Source organism: Entelurus aequoreus, linkage group LG06, assembly GCF_033978785.1.
Source record: "Entelurus aequoreus isolate RoL-2023_Sb linkage group LG06, RoL_Eaeq_v1.1, whole genome shotgun sequence".
Lineage (NCBI taxonomy): Eukaryota > Metazoa > Chordata > Actinopteri > Syngnathiformes > Syngnathidae > Entelurus > Entelurus aequoreus.
This window is the reverse complement of record NC_084736.1, coordinates 19,562,202-19,585,241: the sequence shown is the minus strand read 5'-3', so window position 1 is coordinate 19,585,241 and position 23,040 is coordinate 19,562,202. Positions and strand designations below refer to the sequence as shown.

Below are 23,040 nucleotides of genomic sequence, written 5' to 3'. Positions count from 1 at the left end.
GATTAATAATACATTTATTTTCTACCACTTGTTAAAGTTAAAGTACCACTGATTGTCACACACACACACACACTAGGTGTGGCGAAATTATTCTCTGCATTTGACCCATCACCCTTAATGAGAGGTGAGGGGAGCAGTGAGCAGCAGCGGTGGCCGCGCCCGGGAATCATTTTTGGTGATTTAACCCCCAATTCCAACCCTTGATGCTGAGTGCCAAGCAGTGAGGTCCTTAATAATGTTGACAAAATAATAGAATGTAAAATGACACAATATGTTACTGCATATGTCAGCAGACTAATTAGGAGCCTTTGTTTGTTTACTTACTACTAAAAGACAAGTTGTCTTGTATGTTCACTATTTTATTTAAGGACAAACTTGCAATAAGAAACATGTTTAATGTACCCTAAGATTTTTTTGTTAAAATAAAGCCAATAATAAAAACATTTGTGATCCCTTTATTTAGAAAAGTACCAAAAAGTGTCAAATTAATTTTGGTATCGGGACAACACTACAATAAATAGATTTTTTTAACCTCTTGCGCTCCCTTCAAGTTTGGCCCCGGGCACCCAGAAGGGTCTCATTCATAAAAATGTTATAAATGAGTCATATATGTTTTATTTTATTGTTATTATTCAATAAATCAATTATATGTTTTTATTTTTATGGAGTTTTTTGTTGGTTTGTTTTATGCCCTTTTTGTCAAAAAAAAAAAAAAGCTTTTTATATGGCAAACACAAAATATGCAATATTTTCCCCCAAATAATGTTTCAAAGTGGATTATTTGATGTGAAGTAATTGGAGCTTTGAATAGGTCAATAATTCATAACAACAGTGATTTTGATGCAGCATTATTTTTTTTAACAATGAGAGTTTTAAAGAAAATCACAGCCTGCACGGCAGCTTTGTGTTAACAGAGTCAACATTGCAATATATTTGACCAGTTTTCTCTTTTATTCCACTTTTTTATGTTTTTTTTTTATTCGTTTTTTAATAGTATTCTTAAAATGTGCCACTGGGCTAGATCGGCCTCATTTAATAACCCAAACGTCAGCTTTTTAGACCTAACCACTTTATTGTCTCAAGCTCTTCCCGATTAGTTTACACCTCACCGCTTCTTTGAGCCTTCATAATCCTTCTAATCAACTCATCAATCAATAAGAGGGTGGACATGAGTCCGTATAAAAAGCTCATTTCTGCTCCTGGTGCACAAAGGAAGGTCCATGAAGGCATAGACAATTAAAACCACTTCTACTCCGACACTAGTTGTTAAGATGACAATCGTTTGTCACTTCAAAAGATTGGCGGAGGTCCGTTGGAGAAGCACTATTGATTTATTTTTGGTCGGACAAAGAAAAGCTAAGTGGTGGACGACACAAAGAGACTAAAAGCTGAATGAAGACGGCCTGCTGCTTTTTAGCGAGCTGTGCCTTGCCTTCACCGGCTAAAAGGTTCATGCGGGGAAGAAATGATTTTGTATTGTACATGTATGTGTAGATATATATATATATATATATATATATATATATATATATATATATATATATATATATATATATATATATATATATATATATATATATATAAATATATATATATATATATATATATATACACACACACACATACACACATATACATATGGTTAGAGTGTCCGCCCTGAGATCGGTAGGTCGTGAGTTCAAACCCCGGCCGAGTCATACCAAAGACTATAAAAATGGGACCCATTACCTCCCTGCTGGACACTCAGCATCAAGGGTTGGAATTGGGGGTTAAATCACCAAAAATTATTCCCGGGCGTGACCACCGCTGCTGCTCCCTGCTCCCCTTACCTCCCTGGGGGTGATCAAGGTTGATGGGTCAAATGCAGAGAATTATTTCATGGGTACTTTAACTTTTTATACATACATATATCCATACACACACACACACATATATATATATATATATATATATATATATATATATATATATATATATATATATATATATATATATATATATATATATATATATATATATACATATATATATATATATATATATATATATATATATATATAGTTATATATACATATGTATATATAACTATATATATATATATATATATATATATATATATATATATATATATATATATATATATGTACATATAACTATATATATATATATATATATATATATTCTGTATATTCATATATACATACATGCATATGTGTGTGTATATATATATATATATATATATATATATATATATATATGTGTGTGTGTATATGTGGATATATCTTATCTATCTTTACAAAAACATAAGCACATATATCTATCTCTATATATATATATATATATATACACACACACACACACATTAATACATGCATAAATATTAGGGCTGTGAATCTTTGGGTGTCCCACGATTCGATTCAATATCGATTCTTGGGGTCACGATTCGATTCAAAATCAATTTTTTTGTTTAATCTTATTATTTATTTGTGTGTGGCGTCGCGCGGGTCTCGCTTCCTGTTGGGCGGGGTCCGTGCCCGTGTGGCCCGACCTTGCGCTGTGGGGTCTCTGTTGGCGACTTGATGTGGTGGCGGCGCGGCGCCCGTGTCTGGTCTGGATACTGTGTCTCGGTTGTTTGGGCGGTGGTGTGTTTGTGCGGGTTTGGGTTGGGATGGTGGGGTCTTTTGGTGGTGGGGGGGGTGGGGGTGGTCTCTTGTTTGCGTGTTGGCGTTTGGGCTTGCTGGCGGGCTGGCGCTGGCTGGTCTCTGTGATCCTGTTGGCGTGTGGTTGCCGGTCGCGTTTTTTTTTTGATCGCTTTGATTTGATTGGGTGGTGCTGGCTGTCTGGGGGTGTTGTGGCTGCTGTTTCTGCTGCCGTTTGTTTGTGGTGTGGGCGCCCGTGGCTGCTGGGTCTGGTGCAGGGGGGTGGCTGATGTTGTGACTGGTGGCAGCGCGTGCGCGTGGTGGTTGTCGGGGCTGACAAGCTGTGTATATGTATGTGTATGTGTATGTGTGTATGTATGTATGTATGTATGTATGTATGTATGTATGTATGTATGTATGTATGTATGTATGTATGTATATATATGTGTATGTGTATGCATGTGTATGTGTACATGTGTATGTTTATGTGTATGTATATATATATGTATGTATATTTCTGGGGGTATGTTCTGGGCCTGCCTGTCGGGTGGGGGTCGGCGCCTCAGGCTACTGCATCCGGACTGCGTGTCTGGAGCTCCTGGGTCCCGCCGTCCATCCCTTCCGGGTGCCCGTCTTGGTTGGGGCCTGCTGGGTCTGGTCCCTGCGTCTACTGTGGTAGCTTGGTGCTGCAGGGTATTCCGAGGTGCTGCGAGTCGGCCAGTTGTTGGGGTAGCGACCTTGTGTGTCAGCATGTCTGTGATCTTCTTTTAATTCTTTTTTTTTTCTTTTTTTTTTTTTTTCTTTTTTTTTTATAAATAGATTTAATTATTTATTTATTTATTTATTCTTATTTTTTAATATATTGTATTATTATTATTATTATTATTATTATGTATTTATTTATTTTATTTATTTATTTCCCCTGCCTCAGGGGGGGGACTCGGCGGGGCGGTTGCTGGTTGTTCCATCTCCATCGTTGGGGTCCCTGCGGGTGGGGTGGGTGGTTCCCGTGGCCCCGTGCTGGGTGGTCCTGTGGCGGCCGGCTTGGGTGGGGTGGCCGTGGGCTGGCCTCGCCGCGCTCTCCGGGGGTGGGGGGGGGGGCTCGTGGGGGCCCGGTTGCCGGTGGGGCGGGGGCGGTCTTCCCGTCCGGTTGCGGGGGGTCTCCGGGCCCCTCGGGCGGGGCGTCCCGCCTTTCTGTCCGTGTGGGGTGTGGTCTCTCGCTGGCTTGGGGTCTTGCTGCCCCCTGCTTTTCTCGTGCCTTGTCCTCTGCCGGGTGTGTCTGTCTGCAGCCTGCTGCTGGCCCTTGTGGGCGGCACGGTGGGCCAGGCTCTGGGGTTCCTGTCACTGTCCGGCTTGGCTGCGTGGGGGCGGTGGCCCCTGGTTCCCTGGGCACCACACCTACTGTTTGTGGGATGGGCTCTCTGGGAGGCTGGGGCCGTACTCTGGCTCCCGCACACACTGGGAGTCAAATGTATTGTACATGCAAATTCACATATACTCACACACATACATACAGACATACATAGGTACCTACGCTCCCACACACATATACAAATAAATACAGTACATATTTACACACTCAAAGTTCGTACATCCACACGCACATTCATTATACAAACATACTGTATACACATACTGTACATATACATTCACTGTAAAAACATACATATACACATACTGTACATATACACTCACTGTACAAACACACACATACACATACTACACATATACATTCACTGTACAAACACACACATACATATACTGTACATATACATTCACTGTACAAACACACATATACACATACTGTACATATACATTCACTGTTCAAACACACATACTGTATACACATACTGTACATATACATTCGCTGTACACACATATACACATACTGTACATATACATTCACTGTACAAGCACACATATGCACATACTGTACATATACAAGTACATATGCACACATACACTCATGCACATAATCACGTTTCATCAAATATATATTAACGTTGTTGCCCTAGGGTAAACTGGGTATAACACATGGCACACTGACAAAGCTTAACCTATTGTTACTATAACAATCTACAAGGTTAATGTAGGTTGCTTCTCTTTCTTCCCCTCCATTTTTCTGCATTCTTTCGTATCTCAAGTTATCATTACGTATATGTATTGTTGCATTTGAACAATTGTATTGTTGATAATAAAGGTAAAGTATTGGTATTGTTTATTATCAATAGCACTATTTCTATTGGTATTCATATTGCTCCATTTTTAGTGTAATAATGCTCATTGTCATTTCTGTATTATTTTTTTTATTTTCGCTAACTGCTTATTTGCTATTACTTTTACCATCATATTTGTACATGTCGTATTTGCTGATGTTGCTCTGTTGTTGTTGTTGTTGTTGTTGTGTTTGCTGTTGTTGTTTTTGTCTCTCTGTCTAATCCCCCTCTTGTCCCCACAATTCCCCCCTCTGTCTTCCTTTTTCTCTCTTTCTATCCCCTCCTGCTCCAGGATTGATTAATTAAAAAAATTAAATTAAATTAAAAATAAATTTTAAAAAATCGATTTAAAAAAAAAAGAGAATCGATTAGGGGTGTGGGAAAAAATCGATTCGAATTCGAATCGCGATTCTCACGTTGTGCGATTCAGAATCGATTCTCATTTTTAAAAAATCGATTTTTTTAATTTTTTTTTAGATTTTTTTTTATAATTTTTTTTTAATTAATCAATCCAACAAAACAATACACAGCAATACCATAACAATGCAATCCAATTCCAAAACCAAACCCGACCCAGCAACACTCAGAACTGCAATAAACAGAGCAATTGAGAGGAGACACAAACACGACACAGAACAAACCAAAAGTAGTGAAACAAAAATGAATATTATCAACAACAGTATCAATATTAGTTACAATTTCAACATAGCAGTGATTAAAAATCCCTCATTGACATTATCATTAGACATTTAGTTTATGAGATGCGATGCAAGTGTAAGCCACTGTGACACTATTGTTCATTTTTTGTATTTTTTTTTTTTATTAATGTTTGTAATGATAATATCAATGAGGGATTTTTAATCACTGCTATGTTGAAATTGTTACTAATATTGATACTGTTGTTGATAATATTCATTTTTGTCTCACTACTTTTAGATTGTTCCGTGTCATGTTTGTGTGTCCTCAATTGCTCTCAATTGCTCTGTTTATTGCTATTCTGAATGTTGCTGGGTCGGGTTTTGTTTTGAAATTGTATTGCATTATTATGGTATTGTTGTGTATTGTTTTCATTAAAAAAATAATAAAAAAATAAAAATAAAATAAAAAATCGTTTTTGAATTGAGAATCGTGTTGAATTGAAAAAAAAATCGATTCTGAATCGAATCGTGACCCCAAGAATCGATTTTGAATCGAATCGTGGGACACCCAAAGATTCCCAGCCCTAATATATATATATATATATATATATATATATATATATATATATATATATATATATATATAAACATATAATATACATACATATACATATATATGGTATAGGTCAGTGATCCCCAACCACCGGTACCGGTCCGCGGTCCGATTGGTACCGGGCCGCACAAGAAATTAAAAAAAAAAAAAAATGTTTTGTTTTGTTTTTTTTTTTCTTTTTTATTAAACCAACATAAAAAACACAATATATACATTATATATCAATATAGGTCAATACAGTCTGCAGGGATACAGTCCGTAAGCACACATGATTGTATTTCTTTAAGAAAAAAAAAAAAAAAAAAATTATTTTTTTTAATTTAAATTTCACCCCTCCCCACCCCCTCCCCGGTCCGTGGGACAAATTTTCAAACGTTGACCGGTCCGCAGCTAAAAAAAGGTTGGGGACCACTGGTATAGGTGGTAAGTGGGGAGCTAAACAAACAGGTCTGTTAGAGCCGGAATTCTCATGGATTGGTAGGTGATGAAATACTTATGTCATACAATAAAACGCAAATTAATCATTTAAAAGTCGCAGAATGGGATTTTCTGGATTTTTGTTTTAGATTCTGTCACTCACAGTTGAAGAGTACCTAAGTGCGTGCGTGCGTGCGGATATATATGTGAAGGGGTAGGAAGAGGTAGAGCTTATAATAGAATGATGTCCATATTGAATTGCTTGGTTGCTTCATTATGCGCATACTGTAAGTGTTATTATTCTATTTATAAATGTTATGAATAAAACATGACCTCCTTGTAATCTTCTAACTCAAACTGCTTGGAAATGATGGGAATGTTTGTTGTTTTTGTAGCTTCAAATGGAATATGTGCTCCATGTGCAGATGTTCTGTTTTGGTTTTGATGCCGGAATTCTCACTTTGTGTTCTTCCTCCTGCTAAATTCTGACGGTAATTTTTGCATGCTTTTACTTCCCATGTTATGCTTCTTCTTTTTTTGCTCAGCTGCATCACCTAACTGATTGATAACGGTGGATATGGTCTTGCATGTAAAATGTGTGATATCATGTCCAATACAAGCAGTTGTGCGGCGTGTTTACTTGTGCAAAGTTAGACAGTTAACATCTAATTGTCCTCCAATAAACACACAAAGTTGGTATTTGCTTTATTGTCACATTTCTGAGTCTCATTTGCAAGTACGACATTAAGTCGCAATCACAGTTTGATGGCAGTAGTGTATAGCTTATGGTGTGTTGTTTTGTTTTTTGTTGCGCCCTACAAGTGTAATGCTGTAAGTATTGCACTTATTACGCACCAGCTGTTTGATTGTAACATGCATCTCAGTTGTAGTTTTAATTAACACATTTGGAGATTTTTATATCGCCATGTAAAATCGCTAATGCTAAAAAAGCCAATTTATGTTAGCATCGAGCTAGCGCATTTTTGGCAAAGTAGAGCTTTATTTAACTTACGTTGGTGTGTTTTTGAGTCAATTTCTTTGTTGGCATAAAATTATCGAGAGGTAGTTTTCATAGTCCGCTCTCAGTGCTGCTGGAGTGATCACCAAATGCAACAGGGCGTGACGTCACGCGCAACCCAGCCACCGAAATATGACTCAGTGTCCAGTCGGTGCCAAAAAAGTACTGGATTCAGTCCCCATCCCTCCATACCAGTGTTTTTCAACCACTGTGCTGCGGCGCCGTAAGATACAGTCTGGTGTGCCGTGGGAGATTATCTAATTTCACCTATTTGGGTTAAAAATATTTTTTGCAAACCAGTAATTATAATCCGCAAATAATGTGCCGTTGTTGAGTGTCTGTACTGTCTGGAGATCGGCAGACTTACCACGTTATACTCTTCCATACCAGTAGGTGGCAGCAGGTAGCTAATTGCTGCGTAGATGTCGGAAACAGCGGGAGGCAGTGTGCAGGTAAAAACAGGTTAAACCAAAAATAAACAAAAAGTGAGTGTCCCTAAGAAAAGGCATTGAAGCTTAGGGAAGGCTATGCAGAACGTAACTAAAACTGAACTGGCTACAAAGTAAACAAAAACAGAATGCTGGACGACAGCAAAGACTTACTGTGGAGCAAAGACAGCGTCCACAAAGTACATCCGAACACGACATTATAATCAACAATGTCCCCACAAAGAAGGATAAAAACAACTGAAATAGTCTTGATTGCTAAAACAAAACAGGTATGGGGAATAGCAGTCAAAGAAGACATGAAACTGCTACAGGAAAATACCAAAAAAAGAGAAAAAGCCACCAAAATAGTAGCGCAAGACAAGAACTAAAACACTACACACAGGAAAACAGCAAAAAAGTCAAAATAAGTCATGGTGTGATGTGACAGGTGGTGACAGTACACCTACTTTGAGACAAGAGCTATATTGATGCATGCTTGGTTATGCTTTAAAGTCATATCCAACAATTGCGACAACAACTTTTTATTGTCAATACCGGCTGCTGAGTTTCAGTTTTTAATGATTCCTGCTGGTGGTGTGCCTCCGCATTTTTTCAATGAAAAAAATGTGCCTTGGCTCCATATTATATACGTCTTTGTGTTTCCTCTTCATCCACCGTGTTTGAAGTTTTTATATTTGTCCAGAAGTTGTATATATTCAAACAAAGTATAGCTTTTGTGGATGTGGCCATCTTTTTTTTTTGTGTGTTTGAAAGTGTGCTTAAAGGCTGCTGTACATCCCACGCTGGTGTGTGTAACAGTAGTAACAACATGACATGTGAATGTGTCAGTCTGCACACGCGCCTGTCATGTTGATGAACAGCATTTAGGGGGTTGCAACCCCACCTCCTCCTGCTGCAGCTACGTTGCAGCACATGTTGCCAAGGCTGGCACCTACTACACGGAGGCTGCTCACACCTCGTGAACCGTGCAAGGCCGGGGGTCCTTTTACACGCTCAGGTAGGAGACGAGACGGGTGGGAAAGAAACCAGGAATGTTTACCGGAACAACCAGTAGCAGGGTGGTCCAGAAATGATTGAGTGAGGCGTTACAAAAGTGTTTACTATTCGGAGAGGACCACACCACCCTGTGTTGACAAATGAACAAGGAGCTCCAGGAATTCACGCGTCAAATCACGCAAATTCAAATTCAATTCGTAGCTCAGACTTCCGGTTTCTGTCGATGTGGTATATAAACATGACTCCCTAGTTGACATGTATTTATATTAGAGATGTCTGATAATATCGGACTGCCGATATTATGGACCGATAAATGCTTTAAAATGTGATATCGGAAATTATCGGTATCGGTTTTTAAAAGTAAAATGTATGACTTTTTAAACGGACGTAGGGAGAAGTACAGAGCGCCAATAAACCTTAAAGGCACTGTCTTTGCGTGCCGGCCCAGTCACAAGTGGTCCCCGACTTAAACAAGTTGAAAACTTATTCGGGTGTTACCATTTAGTGGTCAATTGTACGGAATATGTACTGTACTGTGCAATCTACTAATAAAAGTCTCAATCAATCAATCAACATAATATCTACGGCTTTTCACACACACAAGTGAACGCAAGGCATACTTGGTCACCAGCCATACAGGTCACACTGAGGGTGACCGTATAAACAACTTTAACACTGTTACAAATATGCGCCACACTGTGAACCCACACCAAACAAGAATGACAAACACATTTCGGGAGAACATCCGCACTCTAACGCAACTTAAACACAACAGAACAAATACCCAGAACCCATTGCAGCACTAACTCTTCCGGGACGCAACCCCCCCCCCCCCCTTCCCCCACACCTCAACCCCGCCCATTTCAACCTCCTCATGCTCTCTCAGGGAGAGCATGTCCCAATTTCCAAGTTGCTGTTTTGAGGCATGTTGAAAAAAATAATGCACTTTGGGACTTCAATAATAAATATGGCAGTGCCATGTTGTCATTTTTTTCCATAACTTGAGTTGATTTATTATGGAAAACCTTGTTACATTGTTTAACGCATCCAGCGGGGCATCACAACAAAATTAGGCATAATAATGTGTTAATTCCACGACTGTATATACCGGTATCGGTTGATATCGGAATCGGTAATTAAGAGTTGGACAATATCGGAATATCGGATATCGGCAAAAAAGCCATTATCGGACATCTCTACATCAATACAGTATTTTTCTTTTTTTTTGTTGGTAGTCATGTTTTCAAACATTGATAACAATTTCATAAAATCCCAAGTCAATTTAGTGAGAAAAATATAACCCACTACAAATTCAGGCATTGTATCGCAAAAAAAAAGCCTGCGATATCCTGGAGGGACTGAAAAGGAGGATGTGAGGGAAGACCCTCGCACACTTTAGGGTCATAAATAATGTAGACTTGAGGAGTCTTGCAATCTCCCCTTCAGGTTTTGAGGCTTTTAGTTTCCGTTTGGACACTTAAGTCCGGCTAGGTTGCGGACCTTTGTGCTGACCGTGCAAAAATGTGTTTTTTAAACCCAGCACTGTGCTTCCTCTATTAGCCAAAACCTTCACGTCGAAGTCCTTTATGGAGAAAAGGTGATTGACAGTTTGAGGTACAGACAAACTGCAAAAACTGAAATCTAAGTAAGATGAAATATCTCAAATTAGGGTGATATTTGCTTATTTTCTGTTTGATAAGATAATTCTTCTCATTAAGCAGATTTTATGTTAGAGTGTTTTACTTGTTTTAAGGGTTTTGGTCCTAAATGATCTCAGTGAGATATTACAGCTTGTTGCTGATGTTTTATGACCGATATTGAGTAAAACATGCTTGAAACTAGAATATCAACTGTTGCAAAGCTGTGTCATCAACACTCACAAGTATAAAACTACTTTTTTAAAGTAATAATTTCTTACTTCAAGCATGAAAAAAAAAAATCATGATGCCGAGCGCATATCATTATGTCAAGATAATGGCACTAGCATTTACTTAATTTAAGAATATTTTTCAACATATTAAGCAAAAAGGTCTCATTTGTTTTTCTACCAAGAAAAGTGCACTTGTTATTAGTGAGAATATACTTATTTTAAGGTATTTTTGGGTTAATTGAGGTTAGCTAATTTTACTTGTTTTGGAAAGTCTTGACAAGCCAAATTTTATTGTTGTATTGGCAGATAATTTTGCTTAGTTCAAATAAAATACCCATAATTTTAGGTTTTTTTTCTTGTTTTTGAACACTGACTTTTTGCAGTGCAAGTTTTGTACACCACACTTTTCAGTGGATTTGGTCTTTGTCGAGAATGTTTTTCCGAATTTTATGGCACGGCGTGACATTGCACGTGTAACAAAGTACAGTGGAACTTTGATTTACGGACTTCTCTATTTGCAAACATTAAGATTGCGCCAAATAAGCCTCTTGGTGCGAACCATGTCTCTGTGTACAAATGCTTCAATCATCCATTTTGTTGGCAGCCAATTTGTGCTTGCTGGTATTGAAGAGATTAGAAGAAGCTGGCTTCGTACCACAGCAAGTTAAGAATTGTGATAAAAACTGATAAAAAACTGACTTTACTGGAAGAAGATGCCAAAAGAGACTTATTTGACAGCGGAGGATAAGACTCCCTTTCATTCAGCGGCGCCTTTGCAGAGAACACACACCTTCCTTTTTAACCTCTGTCTGTTTTTTTCTCATGAGCTGCTCCTTTGCCTATGTTAGTGTACTGTAAGTTAATTTTGCTTTTGAAAATGTTTATTCTCTTAGCATTACGGTTGTTAAAGTTAAGGATTTTTGTGATTTCTGATCGTTTGTGAGGGCAGCAAAGGGACTTCTGCGTGTGTGCACGTGTTGGCAGAGCAGTGCATACAGCACAGTTTGGTCGGGGTGTGAATCTTTCAGCACCGAACGATTCAATCGATTTAGATTAAACTCAGAATCAATTGCCGATTCAACACGATTCTCAATTCAGACTGATTGTCGCAATGTCACATTCGATATAATAATTATAATGACAATTTTTCAAAGAATGTTACAGGTTAGAAAGCTCCCTCTGTTTACATGGAGATAGCCTAAAAACATTTTTTAAATTGATTTTTATAAGAAAAAAAAATAAAATAAATATATATATATATATATACATATATATATATACACATATACTGTGTATACACATACACATATATAGATATAGATATATCCATCCATCCATCCATCCATCCATCCATCCATCCATCTTCTTCCGCTTATCCGAGGTCGGGTCGCGGGGGCAGCAGCCTAAGCAGGGAAACCCAGACTTCCCTCTCCCCAGCCACTTCGTCCAGCTCTTCCCGGGGGATCCCGAGGCGTTCCCAGGCCAGCCGGGAGACATAGTCTTCCCAACGTGTCCTGGGTCTTCCCCGTGGCCTCCTACCGGTCGGACGTGCCCTAAACACCTCCCTAGGGAGGCGTTCTGGTGGCATCCTGACCAGATGCCCGAACCACCTCATCTGGCTCCTCTCGATGTGGAGGAGCAGCGGCTTTACTTTGAGCTCCCCCCGGATGACAGAGCTTCTCACCCTATCTCTAAAGGAGAGCCCCGCCACCCGGCGGAGGAAACTCATTTCGGCCGCTTGTACCCGTGATCTTGTCCTTTCGGTCATAACCCAAAGCTCATGACCATAGGTGAGGATGGGAACGTAGATCGACCGGTAAATTGAGAGCTTTGCCTTCCGGCTCAGCTCCTTCTTCACCACAACGGATCGATACAGCGTCCGCATTACTGAAGACGCCACACCGATTCGCCTGTCGATCTCACGATCCACTCTTCCCTCACTCGTGAACAAGACTCTGAGGTACTTGAACTCCTCCACTTGGGGCAAGATCTCCACTCCACCCTTTTCCGGGCGAGAACCATGGACTCGGACTTGGAGGTGCTGATTCTCATCCCAGTCGCTTCACACTCAGCTGTGAACCGATCCAGTGAGAGCTGAAGATCCTGGCCAGATGAAACCACCAGGACCACATCATCTGCAAAAAGCAGAGACCTAATCCTGCAGCCACCAAACCAGATCCCCTCAACGCCTTGACTGCGCCTAGAAATTCTGTCCATAAAAGTTATGAACAGAATCGGTGACAAAGGGCAGCCTTGGCGGAGTCCAACCCTCACTGGAAACGTGTCCGACTTACTGCCGGCAATCCGGACCAAACTCTGGCACTGATCATACAGGGAGCGGACCGCCACAATCAGACAGTCCGATACCCCATACTCTCTGAGCACTCCCCACAGGACTTCCCGAGGGACACGGTCGAATGCCTTCTCCAAGTCCACAAAACACATGTAGACTGGTTGGGCAAACTCCCATGCACCCTCAAGGACCCTGCCGAGAGTATGGAGCTGGTCCACAGTTCCACGACCAGGACGAAAACCACACTGTTCCTCCTGAATCCGAGGTTCGACTATCCGGCGTAGCCTCCTCTCCAGCACACCTGAATAGACCTTACCGGGAAGGCTGAGGAGTGTGATCCCACGATAGTTAGAACACACCCTCCGGTTCCCCTTCTTAAAGAGAGGAACCACCACCCCGGTCTGCCAATCCAGAGGTACCGCCCCCGATGTCCACGCGATGCTGCAGAGTCTTGTCAACCAAGACAGCCCCACAGCATCCAGAGCCTTAAGGAACTCCGGGCGGATCTCATCCACCCCCGGGGCCTATATATACACATATATATATATATATATATATATATATATATATATATATGTGTATATATATATATATATATATATATATATATATATATATATATATATATATATATATATATATATATATATATATATATATATATATATATATATATGTATATACATACATATGTATATACATACATACTTATATATGTGTGTGTGTGTGTGTGTGTGTGTGTGTGTGTGTGTGGGTGTATACAGTACAGGCCAAAAGTTTGGACACACCTCATTCAATGTGTTCTCTTTATTTTCATGACTATTTACATTGTAGATTGTCACTGAAGGCATCAAAACTATGAATGAACACATGTAGAGTTCAAATAAAGGTAGAATACTATTAACCGCAACATGTAAGTGTAAAAAAAAACCAACAACATTATGATTTGTACATTTTCAGAATGTACTTGTTCTATTTTTAAACAAAGAAAACACTCTAAAGTTGTCTTTATTTTTAAGTTATCGTGCCGTGATTTTACTAGTTCGGCCCACTCGGGAGTAGATTTTGTCCATGTGGCCCCCGATCTAAAATGAGTTTGACTCCCCTGACTTATATTGTGTTCAAAGTGTACAAACCTTCACTAAAATATGGACTTTCATTGAGGCTGAAACCCATTATTCATATTTACATTGTTTCTTATGGAGAAATTTGCTTCACTATACAAACTTTTCGATTTAGGAACCCTGTTCAAGAACCAAATTGAGGTTCCACTGTATTAAAAGTGCCCAAAACCCCAAATAATTAAGATTGTAAAATATTTCCTTGTTCCACCTCGTCTTCTTGAAGCCCTTCTTAATCTTAAAGCCTTTTTGTGGGAATGGAGGCTTCTGGCTGCGGCTCGTGGCGGAAGTGAAAGCAGGAGACAGGGCTGATAAATATTTAACGGTGCTGATGCTGCCACCTGATGAGAAGTAGGGGGATGTGTTAGTGTGTGTGTGTGTGTGTGTGTGTGTGTGTGTGTGTGTGTGTGTGTGTGTGTGTGTGTGTGTATGGTTTTAGTGGGTCACACCAACAGGAAGTGGGACTGAAGTGCGGTAAGTAAAGATGCACCCGTGACATAGGAAATGGATGTTTGGCACTTTGCAGGTCATCAATGATTTAGTCGTGCACTTCCACGACACGCTCAGGTGAGGTCGCGGGTCGGCGAGTCGGTGTGGGAAGGGGGGGGTTCCGCCGCGCGAACCGGAAATTGGATGTAACCTCCCGGGGGGATGCGAGCGCTCAATTGTTGCAGTAAGTAGTGTTCATGCGCAGCGTCGAGGTGATAATTGTTCCGCGCGGTTTAATTAGCGGGAGCAGATTGCGCTGCATGCATGTAACAGTATGCATGATGAATGAGGAGCACGGGCGGCCCCTCAGGTGCCAAGCCTTCGAATCGCAATCTCTCCGCTAATACTGCCGGTGAGTCATCACACACAGGAGGAGGAGGAGGAGGAGGAGGATGAAGAAAATAAAGAGGAGCGTTCTGCCCAAAAGGGGATTTGAAAAGAAAGTAGGAGAACAAACAAAACATCATCGACTACAATTTACGGCCTCCGACGGGGCCAAATGATACACGTGTGATTTTCAAATAAAGACCAGATTGTTCAAGTTGATTCACAGCCGAGAGCGAGGTGGATCTTGTTTTATTCTTCCCAGGAGGAGAGTTCAAATGAATTTAGTGCTCGTGCAGTTTTGTTGACTTCTGACCAGGAGGAGAAGGAGCTCACGTCAAACATTAACATTGTCTGAGACTACAAATGTCCGATAATGGCTTTTTTGCAGATATCCGATATTCCGATATTGTCCAACTCTTAATTACCGATTCCGATATCAACCGATACCGATATATACAGTTGTGGAATTAACACATTATTATGCCTAATTTTGTTGTGATGCCCCACTGGATGCATTAAACAATGTAACAAGGTTTTCCAAAATAAATCAACTCAAGTTATGGAAAAAAATGCCAACATGGCACTGCCATATTTATTATTGAAGTCACAAAGTGCATAATTTTTTTAACATGCCTCAAAACAGCAGCTTGGAATCTGGGACATGCTCTCCCTGAGAGAGCATGAGGAGGTTGAGGTGGGTGGGGTTAGGGGGGCGGGGTTGAGGTGGGGCGGTAGGGGGTGTATATTGTAGCGTCCCGGAAGAGTTAGTGCTGCAAGGGGTTCTGGGTATTTGTTCTGTTGTGTTTATGTTGTGTTTCGGTGCAGATGTTCTCCCGAAATGTGTTTGTCATTCTTGTTTGGTGTGGGTTCACAGTGTGGCGCATATTTGTAACAGTGTTAAAGTTGTTTATACGTACACCCTCAGTGTGACCTGTATGGCTGTTGACCAAGTATACTTGCATTCACTTGTGTGTGTAAAAAGCCATAGATATTATGTGACTGGGCCGGCACGTACAGGCAGTGTCTTCAAGGTTTATTGGCGCTCTGTACTTCTCCCTACATCCGTGTACACAGCGGCGTTTTCAAAAGTCATATATTTTACTTTTTGAAACCGATACCGATAATTTTGAAACCGATACCGATCATTTCCGATATTACATTTTAAAGCATTTATCGGACTGCCGATATTATCGGACATCTCTATCTGAGACACTCTAAGTGTTGTGTTGTACATACAGTGGAACCTCCACTTATAAACTTAATTGGTTGGGCCGCATTGGGTTAAAAAAAAAAAACTTCTCATAACCTTCTACCTTGGAGACTTTGGATGTGTAAGTAATATACAACTATAATTATTTGATACTTGTTTATATTGACAAAAGTGCCCTTTTACACTACAATATTGTTCAACTATTATCACGCATGTGCTATTGTGTGCTTAGCTGCTGTGTAGCTGCTAGCTCCCAATAGCCTGTAGCCTAGCATGTTTACCTTTTGTAAATGACTCGATTTTTTTTGGCTATTATTGGAACAATATCAGGACACCCTAATAAATGCACATATTTTTATTGAATGACTGGAATGTGCTTCACGTCCGAAATGCTATTAGCTAGAGATGTCCGATAATATCGGACTGCCGATATTATCGGCCGATAAATGCTTTAAAATGTAATGTCGGTAATTATTGGTATCGTTTTCAAAATTATCGGTATCGGTTTCAAAAAGTAAAATTGATTACTTTTTAAAACGCCGCTGTGTACACGGACGTAGGGAGAAGTACAGAGCGCCAATAAACCTTAAAGGCACTGCCTTTGCGTGCCGGCCCAATCACATAATATCTACAGCTTTTCACACACACAAGTGAATGCAACGCATACTTGGTCAACAGCCATACAGGTCACACTGAGGGTGACCGTATAAACAACTTTAACACTGTTACAAATATGCGCCACACTGTGAACCCACACCAAACAAGAATGACAAACACATTTCTGGAGAACATCCGCACCGTAACACAACATAAACACAACAGAACAAATACCTAGAACCCCTTGCAGCACTAACCCTTCCGGGACGCTACAATATACACCCCCCGCTACTCCCTACCCCCACCACCTCAACCCCGCCCCCCCAACTCCGCCCACCTCAACCTCCTCATGTTCGCTCAGGGGGAGCATGTCCCAAATTCCCAGCTGCTGTTTTGAGGCATGTTAAAAAAAAATAATGCACTTTGTGACTTCAATAATAAATATGGCAGTGCCATGTTGGCATTTTTTTCCATGACTTGAGTTGATTTATTTTGGAAAACCTTGTTACATTGTTTAATGCATCCAGCGGGGCATCACAACAAAATTAGGCATAATAATGTGTTAATTCCATGACTGTATATATCGGTATCGGTTGATATCGGAATCGGTAATTAAGAGTTGGACAATATCGGATATCGGCAAAAAAGCCATTATCGGACATCTCTACTATTAGCATAAAAGCCACGTGGTTATTTTACACGCCGCGCTAAAAACTCACTCCTGTCACTTAAACGAGTCATCTTTGGCGTTGGAACCTTGCCAAAAATGAAACATAGTTGCCTGACATGAACCAATACACATTTTGAGTTGTTCAACATGTTTATTATTGCATTTAGAGTTGGGGGAAAAAGGCCTACTTGAAGTTTATTTTGGGGAGTTACGGTACCAAAATGGTGCTGATTAAGACTGTGCACATAAAAGAGTCTTCTCGATAAAACGAACGGAAGAATAGAAGACCCAGCTTGCAGTCGTTTGACAAACATTTTCATAAGAAGTCAGCCAACGAAAGAAGGAAGTTGGTTTCCTCTCATAATTTAAACCAGAATTAAAGTCTGTTTTTGAAAAAGTTCCCAAGAATCTTCCATTCTTTTTTTTCCAAATGAATAACATCCCTTGTGGTGAGCTGAGATATGTCCAGCATTTCTTGTTGTAAAAGTGTAGTGCTGCTGTGTGTCACCACACACACACACACACACACACACACACACACACACACACACACACACACACACAGACACACACATTTAGTGTAGTGCCGCAACACTGCGCAGCATCCCGCCACACAATCTGTCTTGTCATAATCGGACGAGTGGCGCGTCGCTGACCTTTGCCGTACGCCATGGCGGCCACTTAGCCCCGTGACAAAGCAGCCTTGGGCGCTGCGCGGCGGTCACGGTGTTGGCTGGCGGCCCGGCGGGGCTGCAAGTGTGTGCAGGTGCAGCACACTGAAGTGTTTCATAAGGCATCCACGAAATGGAACCTTGCCTTTTTTTCCCTTAAAACCAAAGGTGTCAGAACTGTCCTCTTTCATTGAAGTCCTTTGTGGACTTTGATATTTGAATCTATGCATGAAAAAAGGAGTTGTTCACCCTGTGGGACTGATAAAGGGATTATTTTATCAGTGTGATGTTGGTGCGCTTGTTTATAAATGATATAAACAATAAACATATGTAATATATATCCATCCATCCATCCATTTTCCACCGCTTGTCTCTTTTGTGGTTGCGGGGGGTGCTGGAGCCTATCAGCTGCATTCGGGTGGAAGGTGGGGTACACCCTGGACAAGTCGCCACCTCATAATCACAGGGCCAACACAGATATACATACATTTATTTAAAATAGATATAAATGATTGGAATCGAAGTTACTATTTGGTAACAGTAGAAGAGAAAGTCAAACACAAATACAAATAGATGGAGTAGATATTGAAAGAGTAAAATGGGGGAGGGGGGTACTAGGATGACAGGGGATGCAAAACAATTTTTCAAAAAATAATATATTTATTTATTTATTTTAAAACATTTCAATTTTTTATTTTTTAAAGTGCAATACATTTTCATAACCTGGTCACTACTGCTTAGTTTCTCTTGTTATATTCTTATTTGTACTGTTATATTTGTATTCTTAATGTTGCTTTTTATTTTTTTTCTTATTGTTATATTTTAGAGATGTCCGATAATGGCTTTTTTGCCGATATCCAATATTCCGATTTTGTCCAACTCTTAATTACCGATTCCGATATCAACCGATACCAATATATACAGTCGTGGAATTAACACATTATTATGCCTAATTTTGTTGTGATGCCCCGCTGGATGCATTAAACAATGTAACAAGGTTTTCCAAAATAAATCAACTCAAGTTATGGAAAAAAGTGCCAACATGGCACTGCCATATTTATTATTGAAGTCACAAAGTGCATTATTTTTTTTAACATGCCTCAAAACAGCAGCTTGGAATTTGGGACATGCTCTCCCTGAGAGAGCATGAGGAGGTTGAGGTGGGCGGGGTTGAGGCGGAGGTAGGGGATAGAGGGGGGTGTATATTGTAGCGTCCCAGAAGAGTTAGTGCTGCAAGGGGTTCTGGGTATTTGTTCTGTTGTGTTTATGTTGTGTTACGGTGCGGATGTTCTCCCGAAATGTGTTTGTCATTCTTGTTTGGTGTGGGTTCACAGTGTGGCGCATATTTGTAACAGTGTTAAAGTTGTTTATACGGTCACCCTCAGTGTGACCTGTATGGCTGTTGACCAAGTATGCCTTGCATTCACTTGTGTGTGTGAAAAGCCATAGATATTATGTGACTGGGCCGGCACGCAAAGGCAGTGCCTTTAAGGTTTATTGGCGCCCTGTACTTCTCCCTACGTCCGTGTAAAAAGTCATAAATTTTACTTTTTGAAACCGATACCGATAATCTTGAAACCAATACCGATAATTTCCGATATTACATTTTAAAGCAGTTATCAGCCGATAATATCGGACTGACGATATTATCGGACATCTCTATTATATTTTCTATTTTATTTCCATTTTTACCCCCATTATTTACGTTTTACCTTTTAAATTCGTTCTCAATTCTGTACACTGCTGCTTGAATTTTAATTTTCCTGAGGGAACTCTCCTGAAGGAATCAATAAAGTACTATCTATCTATCTATCTATCTATCTATCTATCTATCTATCTATCTATCTATCTATCTATCTATCTATCTATCTATCTATCTATCTATCTATCTATCTATCTATCTATCTATCTAAAAGAAAACCCATTTTTGGGTGTAATAATAGATGATAAAATTAATTGGAAATCTCATGTAAAAAATATACAACATAAGGTAGCAAGAATCACGTCAATAATGAATAAAGCAAAATATGTTCTAGACCAAAAATCCCTTCATATTCTTTACTACTCACTAGTGTTACCATATCTTAGTTATTGTGTAGAAATATGGGGAAACAACTACAAATGTGCGCTTCATTCACTAACTGTGTTACAAAAAAAGATCAGTTAGAAGAATACATAATGTTGAATATAGAGAACATACAAACCCTTTATTTGTTAAATCACAAATATTGAAATTCAACCATTTGGTGCATTTGCAAACAGCTAAAATGATGTATAAAACAAACTATAACCTGCTACCCAAGAATGTACAACAATTATTCTCAACTAAAGAGAAGTATAACCTTTAGAGGAAAATCTAATTTAAAACATTTGTAAGCTCGTACAACACTTAAAACCTTTAGCATATCAGTATGTGGAATTAAATTATGGAATGGATTAAGTAAAGAAATCTAACAAAGCACCAATATGATTCAGTTTAAGAGACGGTTCTAACTACAAGTGTTTTTTATTGAGACAAAGATTATTTATGTATTTAATATTTGTTTGCTTACTATGGTATATTATTCATTTATTATTTATTTGTTCAATGAATGAATGAATGACTGTTCTGTTACAAAGAACAAGGAAATTGGATAAAATTGCTATGGTATGAAAAGGGGTAGTATTAAATAAACTCAGTTTCTTCCTACTCCTTTTCGGACATGCTGTAATGAAACAACTGGAAATATGTGATGAATTATATCGTATTGTATGCATGTTCCAAATAAACTGAAACTGAACTGAACTGAACAAGGTCACGGGGGTTGGACTGGGACAAATATTTGACTGGATTTTGGGGTCCAGACTGAAATCCACACGCAGATTTCTTATGTCACAGGTGACAAACACAAGGCCAGATGTGGCCTGCGAAAGCCTGGAAATAATATGCCTCAATAAAGCACTTCATCTTTTTTTACTAAACATATTCGTTTTTTTCCATTTTGACCAAAAAACTGCATGTACTGCATACATGTGCATGTCTTTAAAGGTGAGAGCATACAATAACATTACATTTACACAGTGGTGTCCAAAGTGTGGCCCACAGCATATTTTGGGGTAAATTAAAAAAACAGTAAAAATGTCGGGGGGGGGGCATTTTGTGATGTAATGCGAAAAAAGCTCAAAATCTTGTATTAATAACTCAGGGGTATGGTTGTATGGTATAGTATCGCGGTACTAATGAATCAAAAACGGTACTATACTCTGTTTGAAAAGTCCCGCTTCCCTGGCATGACGTCGCGTCGTGACATTGCTGGTTTTGCGGGCAGACGAGCATGTTCGGCAGCGCACAACAGAACAAATACCCAGAACCCCTTGCAGCACTAACTCTTCCGAGACGCTACAGTATACAACCCCCGCTACCCCCTAATCCCCCCCCACCTCAACTCTGCCCCCCCCAACCCCGCCCACCTCAACCTCCTCATGCTCTCTCAGGGAGAGCATGTCCCAAATTCCAAGCTGCTGTTTTGAGGCATGTTAAAAAAAAATAATGCACTTTGTGACTTCAATAATAAATATGGCAGTGCCATGTTGGCATTTTTTTCCATAACTTGAGTTGATTTATTTTGGAAAACCTTGTTACATTGTTTAATGCATCCAGCGTGGCATCACAACAAAATGAGGCATAATAATGTGTTAATTCCACGACTGTATATATCGGTATCGGTTGATATCGGAATCGGTATTTAAGAGTTGGACAATATCGGATATCTGCAAAAAAGCCATTATCGGACATCTCTACTCGTGTCACATGACTCTGTTTCACCAATCCAACGTAAGCACTAGTGACCTTTGACTCCATTTTAGTAACCAAGCGGAACCTGGCAGTCACATGACCGCACTCACACTGCACACTGTAAAAGGTGACATGACATTGTAACCCTTCAATGTTTACTTACAAAGTTGTGGAAAATAACATTTATATCCTCATGCGTGTCAGTAGAAATGTTCACATTTCAGCCGACAAGAACTCCACTTCCAACTGGAGAAAACATGTGCAAAGTTGTAGATGGGGTTTTTTGGGTTTGTTTTAGCTAGCATATGCTAACATTAGCCCTCTTATATTGTCATAAAAGACTGTAAAATGTGCTTTTTTGCTAAATAGTACATGCTGTAGTAGTGTCTCCGGTGCATTTCACTTTTGAACTGATACGGCACCAATTCCTGGTATCGGTAAATAGACACCTGTACTCAAAGGTTGAAATTTTTGGTATTTTTGTGTGTCTTAATTTGTTTAATCATTTTTTATGTCAAATTTAACAGTGAGCTGATAATAATAACTGTATGCATTCATTTCAGTTAGTCCTCGGTGTGTCGCCGTATTCAGGAAGTAGTCTTTGCCATCGGGTTTGAATGTGCCTTTTTTTTTTGTTGAACCCTACAAAGTGTTCATACTGTAAGTATTGTACTTATCACACACCAGCTGTTTGATTGAAACATGCATCGGAGTTGCACTTTTCATTACCATGAATTGATTAACGTGGACTTCGACTTAAACAAGTTGAAAAACATATTCGGGTGTTACCATTTAGTGATCAATTGTATGGAATATGTACTGTACTGTACTGTGCAATCTACTAGTAATAGTCTCAATCACAATCAAAAACCAAATTCGGAGGTGTAAAATCGCCATGTAAAATCGCTAATGCTAATCGGTAGCGTGTATACGGCATATCCAATTTAAATTCGCATCGAGCTAGCACATTTCGAAAAGTGTATCCTTTCTTTTGAGCGCTTCCTGTCAGGCATGCTTACTTTGTTGGCATG

At 39.6% G+C, this 23,040-nt stretch overlaps 1 protein-coding gene across 1 annotated transcript in view; it reads right to left on the bottom strand.

Moving 5' to 3' along the window:
* The window catches only part of ngfra (nerve growth factor receptor a (TNFR superfamily, member 16)), an 87,823-nt gene that overhangs the window by 45,387 nt on the left and 19,396 nt on the right, over window positions 1-23,040 (bottom strand). The gene's annotated exons all lie outside the window — the stretch shown is intronic.